Below are 15,029 nucleotides of genomic sequence, written 5' to 3' on the forward strand. Positions count from 1 at the left end.
AGCAAAGTGCTTTGGGAAAATACAAAAATCTATTTCCAAAAGGTCCAACTTCAATCTGAAAGGGAAGGAACCAGAAAATGTAGGGCAGATTGGTAGGAATAGATGAGCCATAGAGATAAGTATTGTAAAGTTGAATAGAGTATTCATTAATTGGAAGGCAGGTAGTTTGAATTTGTCAGTTAAAATGATAGTGGGGAAAAACACTGCATTATCCCTTTAAAATATGGTCTTTTTTCTGAGCTTAGAAATTTTTCAAACGTATGTATGTGAGCAGCTCCAAGTACCCAAAATTGAAACATTTCTATTAAAAGGCCAAGCAGACACTTGTTTTCAAATTTAGCCAATCAATTTAAAATAAGACCTTAGATATTAAAAGTCAACTGAATTTAAAACCGATGGTTTTGGCAATCTGAAATCAATCATATTGTAAGAAATTGATTTGTCATTGTGGGTATATACAAACGAGGGCGTTTGGAAAATTGGAGGGAGCCAACCATTATCTGAGCAGAGAGCAAGCCCGCCATCTAATAAGCCCTGAGCTCTCACGAGAAATCGCTCTCTAAGAAAGCACCATTTTATCAACAACAGGTACCACAACATTTTTAGGTAAGAGTCTTTACAGAGAAAACATCCCTGACCGTAGAATCAGTGGAAGAAAGGCATTTGTGGCATGAGATCAACAGAAGGTAGAGGGTTCCATAAGATACGGTGGCTCAATGGGCATGAATGAAAATGTCGGCACGGTGACTCAGTGGTTAGCACTGCAGCTTCACAGCACCAGGGGCCCAGGTTTGATTCCAGCCTCAGGTAACTTTCTGTGCAGAGTTTGCACATTCTCCCTGTGTCTGCGTGGGTTTGCTTTGGTTTCCTCCCACAGTCCAAAGATGTGCAGGCTAGGTGGATTGGCCATGTTAAAGTGCCCATAGTGGTCAGGGGAATGTGGGTTGTAGGGGGTGTGTCTGGGTGGGATGCTCGAAGGGGCAGTGTGGACTTTATTGGGCCAAAGGGCCTGTTTTCCACACTGTAGGGAATCTAGTCATATAGTCTGTACGAAATAGTAGAGATTAAGTTTTAATTTATTGTTGTCTTATTAATTGGATTTACATAAATGTGACTTGTGTTTTGTTGAAAAGCATTCCAGGAGAATCTATTTCATTTGGGAGGTGGTTAGTAGTTTAAAGGGGAATTGTTCGGTTCACTAATAATCCCGTTAATTTGCTCATCATTAGGGTGAAAAAAATAAATTGTTTCTTGTTATTTATAAAATGGATCAGGGATTTTCTCTCGTTTAACCACTCCTCCAACAGATTACGAGGGGAAAGGTGAGCTTCAGAAGGTAATTAATAGAAGGGAACTTCTAATCCCATCACAGTAGATTGGGGTTATAACTCACTCAAAGATAGTAAGAACTGCCGATGCTGGAGTCAGAGATAACACAGTGTGGAGCTGGATCAACACAGCAGGCCAGGCAGCATCAGGGGAGCAAGAAAGCTGGCTTTTCAGGTCAGGACCTTCATCAGAAGTTTGGATTTGTTAGTAAAAAAAAAGTGGGGAAAAGCAGGGCATTGTCTCTAAAATATAAGATAATGAAATGTGAGGCTGGATGAACACAGCAGGCCAAGCAGCATCTCAGGAGCACAAAAGCTGACGTTTCGGGCCTAGACCCTTCATCACAGAGGGGGATGGGGTGAGGGTTCTGGAATAAATAGGGAGGGAGGGGGAGGCGGACCGAAGATGGAGAGAAAAGAAGATAGTTGGAGAGGAGAGTATAGCTGGGGAGGTAGGGAGGGGATAGTTCAGCCCAGGGAAGACGGACAGGTCAAGGAGGTGGGATGAGGTTAGTAGGTAGGAGATGGAGGTGCGGCTTGGGGTGGGAGGAAGGGATGGGTGAGAGGAAGAACAGGTTAGGGAGGCAGAGGCAGGTTGGACTGCTTTTGGGATGCAGTGGGTGGAGGGGAAGAGCTAGGCTGGTTGTGTGGTGCAGTGGGGGGAGGGGACGAACTGGGCTGGTTTTGCGATGCGGTGGGGGAAGGGGAGATTTTGAAGCTGGTGAAGTCCACATTGATAAAATATAGTCTTTTTTTCTGTAATAAGAAATTTTTAAAACATTTGTTTTCAAATTTAGCCAATCAATTTAAAACAAGCCCTCAGACACTAAAAGCCAATTGAGTTTAAAATTGATGGTTTTGGCAACATGAAGCCAGTCATATTATAGGAAATTGATTTGTCATCAGGGGAACTGAAGAAGGGTCCCAAACCCGAAATGTCAGCTTTCCTGTTCCTCTGATGCTGCCTGGCCTGCTGTGTTCGTCCAGATCCACACTGTGTTATATCTACGATAGACTGGGGCTTGTGTTTTAGTTTAATTATCAGAGGGGTTCGGCCATTCCCCCTCCATAACACAAGGACAAGTGACATCAGAGGTGTCCAGACTATGTTGCAGGCCTGTAATCTGTCTTAAATAGACCGATTATTTGATGAACTGAGCAAAGGTCAAGGATTGGTTGAGTAAAGCTATGGTCAGTAGGGAAAACTTAGTGAATGTTGGAAAAGTAATCTGGAAGAATAAAAAACTTTAATATTAAAAACTCTGCAGCTCTGATTTTGAGTGACTCCGTTACACTTAGGGACCATGGGGTGGAAGTGGGAAAGCAATAGCAAAGAGAAGCAGGTAAAATAGCACTGGAGCACAAAGAAAATTAATCGTTTGGTGGCTAGACAGAATGGTTTTAAACAGTTTTTGAGATTTTAAAGAAATATTTCATGACTAACAAAGAGATTTTTCAAGGAGAAAGAAGTCACAGCAGGATTTATAGTGAGGCTTAGAAAATGGAGTTACTACAAAAGAATTAGTGAAAAGTCTCTATTACTGCAAAATAATTTAAAACTGAGGGTAAGCAAACCTAACAAGCAGAGGGAGACCCAAACTTTCATTACTAGAAAGAATTAATCACAGAGTTGGACAAATTCTAATGCCAAATTGAACATCACGGAAAAGACAGCTCTTAACACACAAAATTGCTTCAAAATTAGACAGCAAAATTAATATAGAAGAAGTTAAAAAATATTTTTATTCCACTCGGGACATTGTAGATGATATAATTGCTTGAACAAGAATTAATGTAACATCAGACAAAATTGATGAAGATTGAAAAGCTTTTGAAAATTAAATTAATCTCTGAAATAATAAACAGAGGCAAAATACATTCAGAATCCGGATGATTCAAAGATTATTTTATTAATCATCTTTACAGATTCATTGTGAAATGTGAATGTGGAGATTTAAACAAAAGATTGATCAGAGACTGCATAGTCATACATATTGCTGAAAGCTCTTTGTCTGTTTAATAAAAAAACAATAAAAAGACAGAGCTGCAGTGTGACCAGGGATAGGAACTGAATGTCCCAGGGTATTCAGTATTTAGGAAGGACAGATAAAAAAGGAAAAGGTGCAAGAGTGGCATTGCTGGTTAAAGAGGAAATTAACACAATAGTGAGAAAGGATATTTGTTCTGACAACGTGGAGTTTGTAAAGATAAAGTTGAGAAATACCAAGGGCAAAAAACATCAGTAGGTGTCATTTATAGACCCCCAAACTGCAGTGTTGATGTCAAGAATGGCATTAAACAAAAAATTAGAGATGCATGTGATAAGAGAACATCAGCAATCATGGGTGATTTTAACCTGCCCATAGATTCAGTAAATCAAATTAGCCACAATGCCACGGAGGAAGAGTTCCTAGGGTGTGTAAGGAATAGTTTTCTTGACCAGTATGTGGAGGATCCAACTAGAGAGCAGACTGGGTGCTGTGTAATGACAAGGGAATAATTGCCAATCAACCTGTGTCAGACCCCTTGGAGAGGAGCAACCACAACATGATAGAATTTTTTTTTATCAAGATTGAGAGAGAGGTTGTTGATTCAGAGGCAAGGGTGCTGCACTTTAATAGAGTAAAATACGAGGATATGAGCCATGAGCTGGCCTTGATAGACTAGGGAGAGTGACTGAAAGGAATGACAGTAGACAAGCAATGGCAGCATTCAACAAACACATGGGGAAACTGCAACAATTGTTTATTCGCGTCTGTCTCAAAAGCAAAATGGGCAAGAGGGCCAAACCATGGTTTACAAAGGAAAGAAGAGATTGTAACTGATCCAAGGAAGAAGCATCCAGATTGGTCAAGAACAATCATAAATCTGAGGTTTGGGAGCAGCTTAGAATTCAGCAAAGAATGACCAAAGATTGATAAAGAAAGGGTAAATAGAAAACGAAAGTAAGCTTGCAGGGAACATAAAGACTGACACTAAGAGTTCCTATAGGTATGTGAAGAGAAAGAGATTAGTAAAGACAAATGTTGGTCTTCTACACACAGAAATGGAGGAATGTATAATAGGGGACAGAGAAATAGCTGAGAAACTGAATACATACTTTGGTACTGTCTTCACAAAAGAGGACACAAATCAGATACCAGAATTGTTGGAGGATGAAAGATTTAGTGAGGTGGTAGAACTGAGGGAGATCAACATTAACAGAGAAATGGTGCTGGGAAAATCGTTGGGATCGAAGGCTGATAAATCCCCAGGGCCTGATAATCCACATCCCAGAGTCCTTAAGGAAGTGCGTCTATTAATAATGGATGCATTGAGTGTCATCATTCAGAATTCTATAGAATCTGGAACAGACCCTACAGATTGGAAGGTGGTTAACGTCACTCCAATATTCAAAACGAAGGTGGAGAGACAACAGGGAATTATAGACGAGTGAGTCTAATGTTGGTAGTGGGAAGAATTCTTGAATCCATTGTCAATGATTTTATAGCAGAGCATTTAGAAAGTAGTGGCAAGATCAAACCGAGTCAGCATAGATTTATGAAGAGGGAATCATGCTTGCCAAACCTGTTTGAATTCTATGAAGATGTAAATAGTAGAGTTGACAACAGATGTCAGTCAATATAGTATATTTGGATTTTCAGAAAGCTTTAGACAAATTCCTTCGTTTGAAATTAATGTGCAAGATTAAAGCGCATGGGATTGGAGGAAGTGTATTGAGAAGGAAGGAAACTGGTTGGCAGAGGTGAAACAAAAAATAGTAATTAATGGGTCATTTTCAAATTAGCAGGCAGTAACTAGTGGGGTGCCACAGAGTTCAGTGCTGGGATCCCAGCTATTCACAATAAACACTAATGATTTGAATGAGAGTACAAAATGTAATATCTCCAAGTTTGCAGATGATACCAAGTTGAGTGGGAGGGTGAACTGTGACAAGGATACAGGGATCATTCAGCATGATCTCGACAGGTTGGGTGAGTGGACAAATCAATGGCAGGTGCTGTATAATTTGGATAAATGTGAGGTTATTCTCTTCAGAAGCAAAATCAAGAAGGCAGATTGCTACCTGAATGGCTGTAAATTGGGAGAGGGGAGTGTGCAGCGGGACCTGGGCACCCTTGTGCACCAGTTGCTGAAGGTAAGCACACAGGTGCAGCAGGTAATAAAGAAGGTAAATGGTATGTTGGCCTTCATTGTGAGAGGTTTTCAGTACAGGAGGAAGGATTTGTTGTTGTTGTTGTACAGTATCTTACCCAATGGTGGGTGTGTCCAGAACAAGGGGTCACAGTGTGTGGATTCGAACTAGATGATTTTGGATGGAGATGAAGGGACATTTCTTCACCCAAAGAGTGGTGACCCTGTGGAATTCATTGCCACAGGAAAGGGTTGTTGCCAAAACATTGAATCTATTCAAGAGGCAATTAGATATAGCACTTGGGATGAATGTAATTGAAGGTTATGGGGAGAAAGCAAGATTAGGCTATTGAGCTGGACAATCAGCCATGTTTATGCAGAATGGCCTCCACCTGCTCCTATCTTCAATGTTTCTATGTTTCCAAGAGCTCACTCTGCAGAAAGCCGTTCAGTTAGTAACAGGCTCAGGGGAAGAAAAACTGATCAATCCTGAGAGGAGAAGAAAACCTTGATATAGTAGTTCTATAGAATTTATTTATTTTATGAAGAACAAGATGACACAGCTAGTAGAATAACTATAATAGGGCAAGAAACCGTGCCAATACTATGGCATCAGAAACTTTTCCATGCAGCAAGTAATCAGGGTATGGAATGCACTGCCTGGAAATATGGTGGAAGCAGGTGCAATTGAGTCATTCAAGAAGACATTGTCTGGTTATTTGGATAGTCATGATGTGACAGGATTATGAAGATTGGGCAGGAAATTGGCACAAGAAATTACAAGGGGGCTACCACCATAGATCTGGTACAGATATGATGAGCTGAAAGGCCTCCTCCTACACCATAATACTTTTGTGAAAAAAAGTTCACAAGCTTGAATCATATCCTGCCATTAAATCAAAATGTTTTCAGTACTAGAAAATACATTATTTTCAGAAGATGTGTATAAGCAAATTGCCTGCACTGAAAATTCAAAAATAAAGATGCCAGTCACAAAATTCTGAATGAAACAAAACTCTCCTCATCGGTTTATATGCCTGAACTCTTCCTTGATTAGATCATTGATCCTGAACAGATATTTTCTCTCACAGACATATATGTCAAAGGGCATCTTATAATGTTCAGTTTAGAAAACTGGAGCATGTGTAATCATCTTGTCAAAATAAGAACCTCGATTAGCAAAACACTGCCTGTAACCAACAGAAATTTGGCCTAGGAAGAATTAAATTATCCATTAAAGATGTTCTACAACAAACTCTCCAATGTAGGAGAAAACAGATCATAGTGAATTTTTTTAAGAATCCAAAATTACTAGAGGAACTAGATGGATTGCTATTCTAAATTGCCCTTAAAGTCTCATAATGTATAGGCTAGGTTGATTAGCCATGAGAAATGTGGGGTTACAGGGATAGGGTAGGAGTATGTGCCTGGGGTGATGCTTCTTGGAAGGTTGGTGTGGATGCAATGGTTTGAATAGCCTCCTTCCACACTGTAAGGAGTCTATGATTCTCTGAACTCAGCAACTCTGGCAGCACCTGTGTGGAGAAAGCAGAGTTAATGTTTCAAGACCAGTGAGCCTTCTTGAGAACTCAGACTCGAAACATTAACTCTGCTTTGACTTCACAGTTGCAGCCAGACCTGCTGAATTTTACCAGCAATTTCTATTTTTGTTTCAGATGTTCAGCATTCAAAGTTCTTTGTTTTATTTTATCTTGGAGAATTTATGTATCTTGTATAATCAAGAAATTTGTTTTATGAGATGAGCTTTCATTGACCGGAATCATACTCAGAGAAAATACAAAGAAGTATGCTACTGACAGTTATATTATGTACACCCAACAACGAAAGAATGAATTGGAAACAAAAACAGAAATTGCTGGAAAATCTCAGCCAATTTGGCAGTATCTGTGTAGAGAAATTAATGTTTCAGGTCAAGTGTTTCCTTCCTCAGTTCTGATGTTTTTATGGGGCTAAGAAGGTTAATATCTCCATGACTATGATTAGTACCACCCATTATGATAATGTCACACAATCTCACAGATATGGAGGCAGAGACAGTCAAGGGAGAGATTTTCTGTAAACTGTATTTAGTACAGCAAAGCAATAGAACATAGAACACAGAACAGTACAGCACAGAACAGGCCCTTCAGCCCACAATGTTGTGCCGACCATTGATCCTCATGTATGCACCCTCAAATTTCTGTGACCATATGCATGTCCAGCAGTCTCTTAAATGACCCCAATGACCTTGCTTCCACAACTGCTGCTGGCAACGCATTCCATGCTCTCACAACTCTCTGCGTATAAGCAGCTTATTGTCAACCTCACTTTACTCAAGATCTCTGCTGGCTAGATTAAAGTAGTAGATGACCCGATTCATCACCGATTACTACAAATAGGCAGCACTGATCAAAATTCTGTCAGAATATCAACACCAAGATATCAGTAGCCCCTTAAAACACGTATGTTCTCTACAAGTTATACATAACAATCATCCTTTTTGTAAACGTAACCATAAAGGGATTGAATTCACTGTTTGTTTTGGTGAACCTTCTCAAGGATCTGTCCATGACCTCTGAAAAATTTACCATTACAACTCCACCACACTGTTCAAAAAATCCAACTCTTCACTTCACCATACTGCAAAACCTTGATACTTTTTCAATGGTCCTTTTCTCTCCAAAGCATACGAATATATCGTTGTTTCCCAATGCATGTCCATCATATCCAAAACTTCATGTTTGAATCTCTGTAATTATACAACAGGGATCATATTGATTTATTTTTTTTTTCTGAAGAAGAGTCCTGACCCAAAACGTCAGCTTTCCTGCTCCTCTGACGTTGACTGGTCTGCTGTGTTCCTCCAGCTCCACACTGTGTTATCTCATCAGCAGTTCTTACCATCTCTCAGGGATCTTATTGAAGTTGCAAATGACTTGCTATGTGACTCTGGCCAACTTACATTTGCCTCATAAACCAACTTGACTTGTTATACCCTTTAAAGTAATAAGGTGTGGAGCTGGATGAATACAGCAGGCCAAGCAGCATCAGAGGAACAGGAAAGTTGACGTTTCGGGTCAAGACCCTTCTTTAGCTTGGCCTGCTGTGTTCATCCAGCTCTACACCTTGTTATCTCAGATTCTCCAGCATTGGCAGTTCCTACTATCTCGTTATAACCTTTGACATGTTTGACTACATACCCCCTTTCAATGCTTCTCCACATCATCCAGCTGAGTGAGTCATAGAGTTACAGACATCTACAGCACAGATAAAGACCCATTGAGTCTATGTCAGTCAGCACTTCATTATTTCTGGGTGACTCTGCACTCACCTGCTTCCGTTCTTCGCTATAACAAAGTGTGAAGCTGGATGAACACAGCAGGCCAAGCAGCATCTCAGGAGCACATGCTGCTTGGCCTGCTGTGTTCATCCAGCTTCACACTTTGTTATCTTGGATTCTCCAGCATCTGCAGTACCCATTATCTCCATTCTTCGCTATGTAGTCTAACTGGAGAATCACTGACAGCAGCTTCTCTTCTTGCTGATATATTGTTATCTCTGGTATTCTGTAGAGACCTTTTTTTTCCACCCACATTTCTTTTCTACATTCAGTTCTGTGGTGCTATTGTCAGTTTCCACATGGTGCTTTGATGACATCCAGCTATATCTCACAACAACATTTCTCAATCCTTGCATTATCAGACCTCTTGTCCATTTAGCACAAAACATTATGGCATACAAACTTCTCATGGGCAGTGGGCTTAGTGATTGTGAGGTTGAGAATTCAGTTCAATTAATGGCTTTGAAACTGAATAACAATCCTGTGCATAACCATCTAATCTTAAGCTTCAACTCCAATTTGGCCACATTTCCCCTGAGGACGTGGGGATTGGCAGAACAAGTTTTGGAATGATTTTCTCAACTTCTGCACAAACAAGTGCCCACACTACAATATATAAACTGGCACCTTGCTAATGGCAAGGATTTCTGGTATATACAACTGAAATTATCTTGGACATGGTGTTTCATGTAGTTTGAAAATATCTTCAACTTGACAAACATAAAATGAATGTGGATGTGAAAACACATAAAAATGGCTTGAAGCAGCCTTTTTTTTTTGTTTATTTATAAGAACATTTATCAGTGTGTGATTAGTTCATACAATCTGAATGTCAATGCCTGTCTTTTGTAATAGTGAACTTGAACACACTGGCTTGCTTATAGGTTTATTTGTAAAACGTTAGATGCTTGAAATCTTCAAAAATTGCCATTTTTGTCTTTGTCTAAAGAGGAAAGATTTATTCCTGTCATCAATTCCCATCACTGATTACCTTTGGCGATGACTTTGACAGCACCACGGTAATGTGAAAAGCAGAGCATCAGCTGAATATTAAAGAAAGACCTTTTCAGAATCATAGAATCCCTGCAGAGCAGAAACAGGTCATTTGGCCCAACAAGTCCAAACTGACCCTCAGAGCAGCCCCCCAGACTCATCCCTGAACACGATGGGCAACTTAACATGGCCAATCCACCTAGCCTGCACATCTATGGACTCTGGGAGGAAACCTGAGCACCCGAAGGAAACACACGCAGACACAGGGAGAATGTGCAAACTCCACACAGACAGTCACCTAAGGGTCGAATCAAACCTGGTTCCCTGGCACTGTGAAGCAGCAGTGCTAACCATTGAGACACCATGCCACCCTTTGATTCATCCTGCTTTCCAAGTCTTGCAGTTCATAGGCATGGTCTATTTCATTGTCTGAAATGCAAATGGTATTGAATACCCACCATTTCAATTACTGCTAATTGATTTTCTACATTATTGAGTATGGCTAGACTACATTTCTTCTTCCTTTGTTGTGATGGTTATCATTTCAAATCTTTGGTCAAGTATGTGACATTCACATATTGCCAATAGTGTTTCATGCAGAATAGTAAAGTACAGCCTTGAATCCCTTCAATCTATTTAAATCTCTCACTGTATGCACGTCGGACATACAACCTGTAAAATTCAGGACTGGGTGAACAAATGTTTGAAAAGCTGCAATTATGGGATTTTCATTCAAACAGCAAAGAATGCTCCTTAGAAATCCAAGAACTCCATCTGTTTTGGATGTCATCTGTTGAAATTAAAATCGCCACTGGTTTGAAGGTCTTTAATTTATTTCTTTAGGCCAAAATGCAACCTTAAGTCCTTCATTCCATCCTATTTTAATTTTATTTTCCTCTCCAAAGGCCTTGAATATTTTGTCGCATCTCAGTTCTACACTGTTGTTGTTTGTAGAGAGCATTTTCACCATCACTCACTATCTGATAACATTAGGCACTTGTCCCAGCATCTAATATGATTTTTAGGAAATGATCACTTTATCCAATTATTCCTGTGTCAAAAAGTTAATTCTGGATCATTAATTTCCTTTAGAAATACTTTGGCTTTTTCTTCTCTTGTAGATTGCTCTATTGCTATCATTTCTTTGTGCCAGCAGTGATTTAACTCCTTGTTTTTCGGTATCTGTGACCTATTTCAGCACATTTTATGAAAGTGAACTTTTGTGTTTCATGTATAATTACGAAGTGCTATCTTTGTCTCTGAGGTGTCAATATTTGACGCCTATCCCCTTTTCAATACAATTTTCTCATGTGCATTGTTTGTAGTTTTGTCCCTGAAAAACTGAATGGATCCTGCAGATCTCTTGCTTCAAGAATGATTTTTCCCTCTTCGGATTGATTTGCCTTGTTTCCAGACCTCATTCATTTATCACCTATGTTACTCTCTCTAAATTTGGACGATTACTTGTAACAAATCTTAACTATAATAAATCTGAAAAAAAAAGCTCAGCAACAATTCTGACAACAACGTTATCTATTATGATGCATGGGCTTTAAATCACCACCGTTGGATTTCTCCACTAACATGTAGAGGTCAGTAATGAAGTTATTTCAGAGATAAAAGGGTCGAGGCCCGAAATGTCAGCCTTCCTACTCCTCTGATGCTGCTTGGCCTGTTGTGTTTATCCAGCTCTATACCTTATTATCTCAGTAATCAAATTATCTTGGATTCCACTAAATACTAAACTATTCTACTAAGATCAGAGGTAATGTGAACTGCAGATGCTGGAGAATCTAAGATAATAAAGTGTGAAGCTGGATGAACACAGCAGGCCCAGCAGCATCTCAGGAGCACAAAAGCTGATGTTTCGGGCCTAGACCCTTCATCAGATTGGGAGAGGGTTCTGAAATAAACAGGGAGGGGGGGGAGGCAGACTGAAAATGCATAGAGGAGAAGATAGATGGAGAGGAGCGTATACGTGGGAGGTGGGGAGGGGATAGGTCATTCGGGGAGGACGGTCAGGTCAAGGAGGCGGGATGAGATTGGTGGGTGGGAAATGGAGGTGCGGCTTGAGGTGGGAGGAGGGGATAGGTAAGAGGAGGAACAGATTAGGGAGGCAGGGATGAGCTGGACTGGTTTTGTGATGCTGTGGGGGAGGGGGAGATTTTGAAGCTTGTGAAGTCCACATTGATACCATAGGGCTGCAGGTTTCCCAAGCGGAATATGAGTTGCTGTTCCTGCAACCTTCGGGTGGCATCATTATGACAGTGCAGGAGGCCCATGATGGACATGTCATCAAGGAAATGGGAGGGGGAGTTAAAATGGTTCGCAACTGGTGGGTGCAGTTGTTTATTGCGAACCGAACATAGGTGTTCTGCAAAGTGGTCCCCAAGCCTCCGCTTGGTTTCCCCAATGTAGAGGAAGCCACACCGGGTACAGTGGATACAGTATACTACATTGGCAGATGTGCAGGTGAACATCTGCTTAATATGGAAAGTCATCTGGGGGCTTGGGATGGGGGTGAGGGAGGAGGTGTGGGGGCAAGTGTAGCACTTCCTGTGGTTGCAGGGGAAGGTGGCAGGTGTGGTGGGGTTGGAGGGGAGAGTGGAGCCGACAAGGGAGTCATGGAGAGAGTGGTCTCTCTGGAAGACAGACAAGGGTGGGGATGGAAAAATGTCTTGGGTGGTGGGGTCGGATTGTAGATGGCGGAAGTGTTGGAGGATGATGTGTTGTATCTGGAGGTTGGTGGGGTGGTATGTGAGGATGAGGGGGATTCTCTTAGGGCGGTTATGACGGGGGTGGGGTGTGAGGGATGTGTTGCAGGAAATGCGGGAGTCACGGTCAAGGGCGTTCTCGACCACTGCGGGGGGATAAGTTGCGGTCCTTGAAGAACGCGGCCAGCTGGAATGTGCGGGAGTGGAATGCCTTATCCTGGGAGCGGATGTGGTGGAGGCAAAGGAATTGGGAATAGGGGATGAAATTTTTGCAGGGAATGGATGGGTGGGAGGAGATGTATTCTAGGTAGCTGTGGGAATCGGTGAGCTTGAAGTGGACATCAGTTTCTAGCTGGTTGCCTGAGACGGAGACAGAGAGGTCCAGGAAGGTGAGGGATGTGTTGGAGATGGCCCAGGTGAACTTGAGGTTGGGGTGGAAGGTGTTGGTGAAGTGGATGAACTGTTCAAGCTCCTCTGGGGAGCAAGAGGCGGAGCCGATATAGTCATCAATGTAATAGAGGAAGAGATGGGGTTTAGGGCCAATGTAAGTGCGGAAGAGGGAATGTTCCACGTAACCTACAAAGATGCAGGCATAGCTTGGGCCCAAGCAGGTACCCATGGCCATCCCCTTTGTCTGTAGGAAGTGGGAGGAATTGAAAGAGAAATTGTTGAGGGTGAGGACGAGTTCAGCTAGGCGGATGAGGGTGACGGTGGAGGGGATTGGTCGGGCCTGAGGGACAGGAAGAAACGGAGGGCTTTAAGGCCATCTGCATCGGGACTGCAGGTGTATAGGGACTGGACGTCCATGGTGAAAATGATGTGTTGGGGGCCAGGGAATTGGACGTTCTGGAGGAGGTGGAGGGCATGGGTGGTGTCACGGATGTAGGTGTGGAGTTCCTGGACCAAGGGGGAGAAAACGGAGTCCAGATAGGTGAAGATGAGTTCTGTGGGGCAGGAGCAGGTGGAGACAATGGGTCGGCCAGGGCAGGCAGGTTTGTGGATTTTGGGAAGGAGATAGAAGCAGGCAGTGCGGGGTTGGGGAACAATGAGGTTGGACGCTGTGGGTGGGAGGTCACCTGAGGTGATGAGGTCATGGATGGTATTGGAGATGATGGTTTGGTGCTCGGCGATGGGGTCATGATCAAGGGGACGGTAGCAGGAGGTGTCGGAGAGTTGACGTTTGGCCTCGGCGATGTAGAGGTCAGTGCGCCATACTACCACTGTGCCTCCCCTGTCTGCGGTTGCTGTTGGGGTTGGAGCAGAGGGAGCGGAGGGCTGCCGGTCCTGTGAGGGAGAGGTTAGAGTAGGTGAGAGGAGTGGAGAGGTTGAGGCGGTTAATGTCTCGACGGTCTATTAAGATATAATATTTTAAGAATGTTTCTTGTTTTTAGATTAAAATAATTCTCAAATAACTTATAAATAAGAGATAATATTTTATAAGATATAATATTATATAATACAAATAAGATATAATATTTTAAGCATGTTTTTTGTTTTTAGATTAAAATAATTCTCAAATAACTTTTCAAAAAGGATTTGTTACTTCCTTTACACCTTGGCAAGCTAAAAGATGATCAGCCATATTCCCAATCACTTATACAAATGGAATTACTCGTTCAGTTTCTGACTGAGTAGCTAATATTGAATCTAGTATATTAAGACTTATATTCTCTCAGATGTCTAGTTCTGTGTTTGATTTGTCTGATCTCTAAAATTTAATCTTGCTGGTAATATTATTTCTGATACCATTAAATCCAAAGGTAATGATTTATTTTCCTTACGTAAAAGGCTTTTATTTTGTAGTAATAGTGGTTCTGCCTCATTCTGCTGCTGGCTTGGAATTCCTTTTTGCTCTGCAGCAAAAATAGAGGAATTTAACCTTCTTGTGGCCAAAATAGAAGTCTTGCACATTAACAGATAAATGTGAAAAATTCCCATCTTTAATTGCATAAATGGAAGATTTCTACTTTTTTTGCAGGTTGATTGGATCCAGCATTAGTAAATGGTTTACATTTCCTAACTGCTTTCAATAAATACAGAAACTGTAATCATACTTTTGAGACATGTATCCTTCTTCTTTAATTATTTTCTTCTGGATGATTGACTCTGACAATAACAACAATCCTCATTTCTTTCATTGCTTTTCATCTGGATTATTCCCACTCCTTGCAGTAAAAGATAATAGTTTCTTTCTTTAACACAGTTTTAACAAAGCCTCCTACATTTCTTCTTCTTTGGACGGTGAGGCTTCTAATCTGGCCCCTTATAAATTTAATTACAACTTTACAATATTCCTGGCAAAAACCTTGGTTTGAATTGCTTTTGTGGCCTTGAAATTCCCTTGCTTTTTTCATGCCTCATGGGTCATGCTTGGTATGGCGGTGATTCTACATTGAGATTAAATTCTATCTTTAACTTTACCTTTCCCAGCCTGTAATAGTGCACCATATTTTAAAATTTTCCTTTGCTTAGTTAGAATTTCAAATTTAGTGAGGTGCTGATAATTGTTTCCTCTCCAGC

Source organism: Stegostoma tigrinum, chromosome 5, assembly GCF_030684315.1.
Source record: "Stegostoma tigrinum isolate sSteTig4 chromosome 5, sSteTig4.hap1, whole genome shotgun sequence".
NCBI classification, from domain to species: Eukaryota; Metazoa; Chordata; class Chondrichthyes; order Orectolobiformes; family Stegostomatidae; genus Stegostoma; species Stegostoma tigrinum.